We start from the raw sequence: 10,000 nt of genomic DNA on the forward strand, positions 1-10,000 counted from the left end.
TTGTGATTGTTTCGTTATTAGGACCCCTATGTGCATATAGCATTCCTTCTTTATCTCCATAATTTATTGATTCAAATTTATCAAAGTTAAATATCATCCTATTTACTATCTGCTCATTCATATATTTTATTTAGGTCTCTTTGTACGAGTTCCTATCTTCACAAGTAATTTCTTTACTTATTCTTGTGTCATCGGCGAAACTACTTGATACCAAGCCCTTAACATTACTTTCTATGTCTGCAATCATAATAATAAATAGCAATGCCGCTAACATCGTTCCTTGTGGCACACCAGATATTACCTTAGCTTCATCCGATTTCTCATCGTTTCCATTTGCTTTCTGTTTTGTAAAAATTCTTTTATCCATCTTCCTACTTTGTCCACTATATTATGTTTTCTCATTTTTCTCGCTAATATATTATGGTCTACCTTATCAAAAGCTTTTCCAAAGTATAGGTAAACTACATCTGTTTCTTTTCCTTATATCATATTTTTATATATGTTCTTATGGTGGACTAACAGTTGGGTTTGTGTACTTTTTCTGGGTACAAAACCATGTTGTCCTATATTAAACAAATTATTTTTCATTAAATGTTTCATAATATTTTTTCTTTTACCCTTTCATACACTTTCATAGTATATGATGTTAGACTCTAGGCCTATAATGACTTCCCTCTAGTCTTGATCCACTTTTGAAAGTAGGGGTAATATATGCTAATTTATGTTCATAAAAAATCTTGCCTGTATTTACACTTTGTGTTAATAATATTGCGAACGGCTTTGCAATAGAATGAACTACTTTCTTTAACAAAGTGGCAGGGACACCATCTTGTCTGGCTGCTGATCCATTTTTAATTTCATTAATAGCCTGTACAATATCAGCTTCATTAATATCTATGTCCGATAGATATTCACTATTTTCATCTCTTATTTCTGTATCATTATCTTCATTATAAATTCTAGAGGTAAATTCTCCCTTATATCTTTCTGCTAATATGTTGTATATTTCCTTTTTTTCATTCGTTAATCTCCCTTCATTTCTTAGAGGGCCTATTTCTACTCTTCTTTTATTCATCTTTTTCACATATAAGTACAATAGTTTGGGGATTTGCTTGATATTTTCTAGGGTCTTTTCTTCTAAGTCCTATTTTCTATTTTCTTTTGATTGTATAATCTTTTTTCTGCATTTTCTATCTTACTTTTTAGTTCCATCACTTTCTATGTATTCCTCACTTTTGCAAGACCCTTTTTCCACTTTCTGATTTTCTGAAACAAGATCCTTCTGTCTCTTGGTTTGCATGACTGATGTTTACTTTTCTTCTGCGTTATATACCTATCCACTATTTTCTCTAATATTTTATATAATATACCCGTATTTACCTGTATATCATCACTTACGAATATGTTTTCCCAATCTTTGTTTAATACTTCATTTATTCCTGAACATTTTATATTCTTACTATAGAAATTGTATTTTCCATATCCTTCCCACTTTTTCATCTCTTGCTTATCTCTGTTTTCACTTGCTTTCGAACGGACTGTCAATTCTATGACATTATGGTCTGAAATACTCGTATTATACACTATTATTTCTTTAACATAATTCATCTCGTCCACAAATACTAGGTCTAAAGTATTATCCTTTCTTGTTGGCAGGTGATTTATTTGTTGAATGTTGTGTTCTAGTGGCATATCTAATAGCTTTTCGAATTGCCTCTTATCTTTTGCACTACTATTACTCTCTTTTTTATATGTATAAATACAATACAACCACAATCTCTATTCTTTCTTTCCAATCTACAAAAGGAAAGTTAAAGTCTCCGGATTGGAGTATATTTCAGTCTTTTTTATTTCTACATATATGATCCAATTTTTCTATTACTGTGTTAAACTTTTTAGTATTAGGAGGTCTATATATTACAATGTTCACTAATTTTTCAGATTCAAATTCTACTGCTTTAATTCACATTCTGAGTTACTACATTTCTCATATATTTTTCCTTGATTTATGTCTCTCTCATATATTACAGTTCCCCCTTGATTCCTATTTTTTCTATCTGATCTCTAAGTTTGGAACCCCTTTATCTGATCATCATTACCAGTCTCTTAGGAATACCAGGTTAAACTTATATTCATTATATCTGTTTTTCCAGTTTGGGTTAGTTCTTCTAAGAACTCTATTTTTCTTTTTTAATTACTCGTAACTAAACCCTGCGCAATCATCACTATGATGGTTTGCGTTATCCCCATCCTTTAATATGGGTAATAATAAGGATTTTCCTGTCTCTTTACTGTTCTGGTATGTTGTTCTTTTCTACATTTCCAGAAATTCTGACATTAAAAAATCCAAATTTTCCATTACATTTGATCTTCCGTCTTCATATTTATAAGTTTTGTGCATGAATCGGAATTTATCTCTGTATCTGCACCACCCCCTGGCATCGTATATACAGTGCTTGTTCCTTGCACTGTATCTGGGTGCTGATGTTTGAATTTTCGATGCTAACATTTCATAACAAGGTGATGGCTTGTTTTTTTCCTCATCTCATGTTCTTTGTTCCTTTCTTTATTTGCTTGATTTTAGTTTTCATTTTTATTATCTATTTGATTTTGATTCATGGCTACAGGGTGCATATATCTATATTTTTTGTTAAACTTGCATCCTTTTCCTTCTCTTAAGTTTTTGCATATTTTTGGAAGAAGATCGCTGCATTCATCCTCATAGCTGTAGGTATGCACATTTGCCATAATTCTTATAATTGTGACATACCTTGGGATGCTTGTAGTAACATCTTTCACCGAATCTGCAACTCCCTCTTTTCAAAAGGGTGCAGAACGTGTCTTTCTTTTCCTTTTTTTTTGGAATGAAGATCTGAGTACAGCCTCTTCGGGATTTTATTTTGTGTTGTATGCTGCTGTATTGCCTCATATGTAGTATATATGAGTTTCCCTGCATCCATATTCTTTCCCTGTTCTTTGTTTTCATTATTTTTTTTCTATCATTTCAGCTTTATTTTCTTCTTTTCCATTTTCCTCTTTTTCCTCTTCCTCATCTTCTTCATCCCCTACTTTTTGCACATTAATCTTGATTTAATACTGCTATTTATCCATCACAGACATGTTGAGCAAAATACTCCTATGTCCTTACTTGTATTTTGCTGGACAGCTGCGCATTGAGGATGCATTGCTACGTGGCATTTCCTGATCAGGTTTTGAGGATTTACAATGCTATACCACACCTTACAACAAATTACATGTTTTTGGCATTGGTTTTCTTTTTTCATCAATCAGTATATTCACTATATTCAACTTATTCATTTTTTTTTTGGAATATGTTGATTGATGTAAATTTTCTTTATAAGTCTTTTGTTCACTTGAATTTTATCTGGTATTCCTTCAATTATTTTCAAAATATTTTCAGCAGACTTGCTCCAGTTATAAGGATCATATCCTTCTAATATGTCTATGAATGTTTTTACATCTTTTTGGTTAGAGTTGTTATTATCTCATGGACAAGAAATGCCAGTTCCCTTACTGCTAAGTCATCATATTGTATGTCTACAAGGCAAGTAAGATTTCTCCATTGCTTTCCACTGCTGCCGCCACTCTCTGACATCCTGTTCGAATTTTTCATAATTCACTTGAAAAACTAACTTAGTTGATGCTTTATCCTACTATTCTGACACTAATCTAATCACCGACAGATCGTGAACACTTCTAGCTATAATTCATTTTCCAGTTAGTATGTTATACGCATGATATCGGTTGATTATTCAGATCGTGCACAGGTACGTCTTACCAAGCAAAATGGCACTGAGAGAGCTTCCAGAAGGTGAGGTGGTAAACTTCATCAAGCCATGGGGGAGAAAGCCTCTAACATCAAGACTTCACCTCTATATTCAAGACAAACTAAATATTTTACTGTATATTTTACTTAGTGTGAATGAAGTAAGAAAAACAACTTCGTTGTGAATTTCTAAGCATCCTGAGACTACAAGAATCCAGAGAATCTATAATCTACTTTATAAAATAAAAAGAGTACTCTACATTGGTGTCACACAATACAAATAAAATAAAAAGGAATAAATATAAACTAATCCTTGCATTCGTGACAGCTGAGAACAAACAATAAAAGCAAGGGTATGACATTAAAATGGTGGCAGCGCTAATGGATCCCCCCCAAAAAACATCACAAGAAATTGTGAAACATACAAGAATAACAAAGGGCAAATCATAAGAGAAGGCGAAGTGTCAGCTCCGGAATTTGGAAACAAAGGTGATAACAGATGGCGAGGCGAAAAGTAACGAGTGAAAGGCGAGAAACTGAAAACATTCCTTTTACAAGCGTCAAGCTGACAACAGCAGCGGATGGTGAAATAGAATTTATAAATATTATGGCTTAAGAAACCCCACGGCTAAGAACATACCAGTTGAAGATTGAACAACAAGCCACGACAAACCAGAGGTCAAGACTAACTGAAAATTATACAACCAATTCAAGTCAACGTGAGATGGGAATCATCGTAAATAAACATCGTACCGTAAGCAACAGCAACGATAACAATACAACGTCGGTGTGTTCGCTGTTATCGACACACACAAGCAGATCTCTATACACAATCTGCTAAAACAGATGAGTACATTTCATATGTACAACAAAAATTTCCGTTAAATCATCTAAGAAGAAGATGGATCCCTGATGGTCGATGGTGTTATCAAACAATTGAACCCAAGAAAAAACGAGGCAAGAGGTAGGGACAGACGTAGTCAAAATTTAACAAGAAGTCGTATCCTATGGCACGTCTACAGCGAACTTCATTGTTGGTCGCGAAAGGAGAAAACTGAAGAAATTCAAGAGAATTCAATAAATAATGAATAACAGTTAAAAAAGAAAAGTAAGTCGTGTTGAAAATCTTTTTTATTCTCTCTCAAAGATATACATTTTTTTTTATATTCTCTCTCTCGAATTTTTTTTTTTTACATTTTTTTATAGATGTTCGATAGATACAAGGTATATTTAATACTATGCAAAATCTGTTGATGAATTGTTGAATACTGTTTGTTATAGCCCATATAATTTACGATCAACACAAGACAGACGTAGCTGACTTCCAGTGCCGAATTCAGGAATAACATTAACTCAAGAAAATAATAATAATAATAATAATAATAATAATAATAATAATAATAATAATAATAATAATAATAATAGTAGGATACTTATCCATTTTTTCCTTCTCTTTCTCTTCAACTCTGGTGTCCCATGGTATTGCGGTATCACTCATTGATGTCGCAATACCATGGGACACCAGAGTTGAAGAGAAAGAGAGGGAAAAAATGGATAAGTATCAAGATCTGAAAATAGAAATAAGAAGGATATGGGATATGCCAGTGGAAAAACGTACCCATAATCATAGGAGCACTAGGCACGACCCCAAGATCCCTGAAAAGGAATCTAGAAAAACTAGAGGGGGGCCTGAAGTAGCTCCAGGACTCATGCAAAGAGAGTGTGATCCTAGAAACGGCACACATAGTAAGAAAGTGATGGACTCCTAAGGAGGCATGATGCAACCCGGAACCCCACACTATAAATACCACCCAGTCGAATTGGAGGACTGTGATAGAGTTAAAAAAAAATAAAAAAAAAAAATAAAAAATAATAAATAATGATAATAATAATACTAGCACATTGCAATTTAGAACAATGGCATAAGCAGCAATCATTACGCAAGCCACTCGTTTCTGTGGAAGAGTAGATAATTCAAATCCTGACAAAAATAGACAACAATCATATTCTGTGCACCAGTGGCTAGCTGATGCAGACACTCGCATATCTACAGGGGGAATAACGATTGAAAGAACTAAAATTAACGAAGTTTTGCTTCTTGTTAGTTCAGAAAGAGGTGATGCACATAGAACTTTGAATTCATTGAGATTCTGTAAAATAACTACATACGCTAAATTTAAATAAATTTGTTTATCAATATAGGATCCAGTAAGTCAATAAGATGCAATATATAATATTAAATATTCTTTACACAACATTCTGATGGAGAATCGATAGCAAATCTTCATGCAGATAAGGAAGAATCAATACATAGGGTAACAGAAGATTTGAAGAAAACTTTAATACTATCAATGACACAAGAAAACCAAAAGAAAGCGATATAATTTTCTAAGGAATTTGGAAGGATAACAGAAGCCTAAAATGAAAGAAAGTGCAGAAATATAAATGATTCATATAAAAGAAGTTACCAGTATAACGAGAATTCCAGACAATTAAGGAATATAAAAACGTTCTTTCAAGGGAAATATGAAAAAAAAAATAATAAGACAAAATGGAATCCAACCTAGAGGGGAAGACAGAATCATTCAAGGAATGGTACACCTATAAGATATAATAATGGTCACTATGTAAACACAAATAACTCAAAGCCAGTAAATAATCAAGCCCAAGGAGCTAGACCAAAATTAACATGTGAAAACTGCAGGTATACCAATAATTCCACTAATGAATGCAGAAAGCCTAGAATTTGTACAGTTTGCAAAGAGGATGGGTATTTAACTAAAAACTGTTGGTTCAATACTGAGGAAGCCAATAGGGAGAATGTCAATAATAATAACAGTTACCCAAATACAAATAAGTCTTCAAGTCAGAGACAATTAACCTCTTTACAGAGAAAGGAAAGCAAATCCCTTCAGAGTGATGAAAGAGAAAAAAGGAGAAACAGTTACAATGGGAAATGAAGGTTCATCGGTATTTTCTTATTTACATAGCAAAGAAGTAGTATTTTCCATGACAGAAGAAGAAATAAGAAGAAAAGATCTGCTTACACTAAAGCTGTACTAATTGATTCAGGTAGTACTGTAGATATAATTGATGAAATAACTTTAATCAGATATTTAGGCACTGCAGAAACTCAGATTTAGGGTCAAAGAATAAAGGTCTAGTGAATGTGAAACTAGAAATAGAAATTTTGTCACACAAATTTATTGAAAATTTTCTAGTTTTAGAAGACAATTTTTTTCCGCCACATATATTGTTCTCATTTAAGAGGAGATGTGGGATAATATTACATAATAGTGAAGGAAAGATTAGCCTGAAACAGGATAATCAGAAGAGCGTATATTTTCGCTTGACGAAGAAAAGTCTCACCCAAATGTTATCAGTTTGTCTGAGACATTTTCGACCAGCGAGACAAACATACGGGAAGAGCAGGTAAGTAACAGGAATAAATAAGATAAGGTGGAAACAGATAAAAAAAAGGGCATTCCCACAGTTAGAGAATAATGATATAATAAGATATACTCAGATATAAATAATTACTCATATATAAATGAATGTGATGACGAAAACACTGAATCTAACGAAAATCAAGGCGTCAATACCCATAACTATAGTAACGTAGGAATGAGTTGTAAAACTGAAGAGAAAATACTAAGTGAAGTAATGCTCTTAAATAAAATATATAAATCATATATAAATAGTAGATTAGAAGTAATAGAAAAAACCACTGGAGATACAGAACGTTGCTATTTTTCTGACATAAAAGAAGAAAAAATATATTGTGTTAGCACAGCCGATGATAATAAATTACAATTCATACTTAATAGAGGAGTAACTTTGTATCCAGAATGTTAAAACAAAAAAATAATTTTTGATCAAAAGAGGATTTAGAGGGTAAAGATATTCTATTATTGAATTAAGATTTGCAAGATTTTGTCCGAATGGATAATTCACTAGTCCATATCAATGGTGATAACTGTGAAGTCTATGTCCAAAATTATTCAGATAACATACTAACACTATACGTAGGAATTGTCTTTTGCACAGGGATTCCTATTAACAATCTTTTACTAACAGTAGACGAAAAAGCATTTTTATCTATAAATGGCCAAAACTATGAAATAAGTTAGGAAGTGAATAAAACAGATTTTCCAAAAGATAGAAACAAGTTAATTCAGGTCCTAGAGAAATACAGAAATGTAATAGCTTTAGAAAGAAATAAACTAGAAAGAACAAATGTTCTTCAACTTATAATTTTGTCAGATGATGAAGCCAAACCATTTTTTATTCCTAATTACAGATTACCAATTAGCCAGAGAACCATACTTGACAATTTGATAGAGGAAATGAAGAGAGATGGAGTAGTAATTCCTTCTAAATCTCCATATAATTCTCCATTGTTACTTGTTCCAAAGAAAGATGGCAGTTGGAGACTTGTAATAGATTATAGGAGGTTGAATTCCAACACAATTCCACATGGAATGCCGATGCCGTGAATTCAAGATATGTTAGCTCAATTAGAAGGAGCAAAAGTTTTTTCGTCCTTAGATTTACTTAGTGGATATTGGCAAGTACCTCTTGATGACGAATCAAAACAATTCACAGCCTTCAGCACACATAAAGAACTTTTACAGTTTGAAGTAATGCCATTTGGACTCACATCAGCCCCATTAACATGTGTCAAACTAATGTTACAAATTCTAGGAGATATAGAAAATGTTGCAGTACAATAATTTGACGATGTTACTGTTTTTAGCAAAGACTTAGCAACCCACCTCAGAACATTAGAAATGGTCCTAGAGAGATTAAGAATTGCAGAACTAAAATAAAATTAGAGAAATGTCAACTCCTGATGAAATCATTAGAATACTTGGGTCATTTAGTTAGTGAAGACGGACTGCGCATGCGGGCCGATAAAATAAAGGCAATAATTGAGTATCCAGCTCCCACTAATTTGAAAGCATTAAGAAGGTTTCTAGTATGATAGGTTATTATAGACCGTTTATCATTTATCACGCGGAAAACAGCTTTTAAGGTTTCCGCTTTCCTTTCTCTAACACTGTTGAACTGAATACTTTATCCACCAGTGAAGCATCCTTCATTCATTCTACATCGCTAAATGTTCAGTGCCTCCATTTTGAGTACGGCAACCTTTAACACACCTTCCTTTCTCAGCATTATTCACTTTTCCACTTCTTATAAAAAACACTGACTCTGCAGTTCATCTCTCAAGCTTCCACTTTCTCTCTTTCTTTAGCAATCAACATCCCCACTTCATCTCCTAGAGGAGAGTTGCTTAACATAAACACTATAAGCTTCCTCTTAATCTTATGCATACCTGATACTATCTTTTTTGTTCCACTTACTCTGTGATGATATCCATTCTCTCATCCAACAGTTTTCTCAATATCAGCCATACCTCACTAAATATACAACAAATCTTCTTGCCTAAACTTACCACTAACAACTGTCTTCTTTATGACTATTTCAATTTCTTCATCCATAAAGGTTATTAAACAGCCATGGATGCATAACAAAATTTGTCTTAGCCTATTATTATCTCAAACAAGAAAATCTCGCACCTGCATGATCTAAAACATTCTTCATCTAAATTCTTGAAAAAGATTTTTTTTTGCTTAGCAAATTACCTTTTATATCATACATAATTGACAACATCTGTTTATACTTCATTTTACATTGTTTTTCTCTGGCCATTTACGCAACATAAATCTTTTCCCTTCACACTGAAACTTCTAACGCAATTGTTTTACAATGAACAATTCATTTTCCTTTTATAAACCTTCTGTTATCTGTTTTACATTACAATCGAAATCATGCCATGCACGTTCCCTGGTAAACTCAGAAAAGAAATGCCCCTTAATTATAACAGTATCCTCATATCTCTGTAACATTATACAAAACAATGATTCCTCTTCCCCATGTCCTGGGAACCCTTCCATCCCTTAAAGCATACCTTGTACATTCTTATCAGCCACTCATTCACACATAGATCAATCTATCGTTTAACTTCCTAAACCATTAACTCTCCTCCATACATCCTTAACATTTACTTCCACAATCATCCAATATACAACAAAATTCTTGTACAGACTGAATTAATGACTGGTCCAGAAATGGGGCAAATTTGTTGGTATATTACTACAGAAGTCTGTCTGCCTCTGAAAAACTTCGGGTATTGTGTAGTTAGGTTAA

This window comes from Macrobrachium nipponense, chromosome 16 (genome assembly GCF_015104395.2).
Source record: "Macrobrachium nipponense isolate FS-2020 chromosome 16, ASM1510439v2, whole genome shotgun sequence".
NCBI classification, from domain to species: Eukaryota; Metazoa; Arthropoda; class Malacostraca; order Decapoda; family Palaemonidae; genus Macrobrachium; species Macrobrachium nipponense.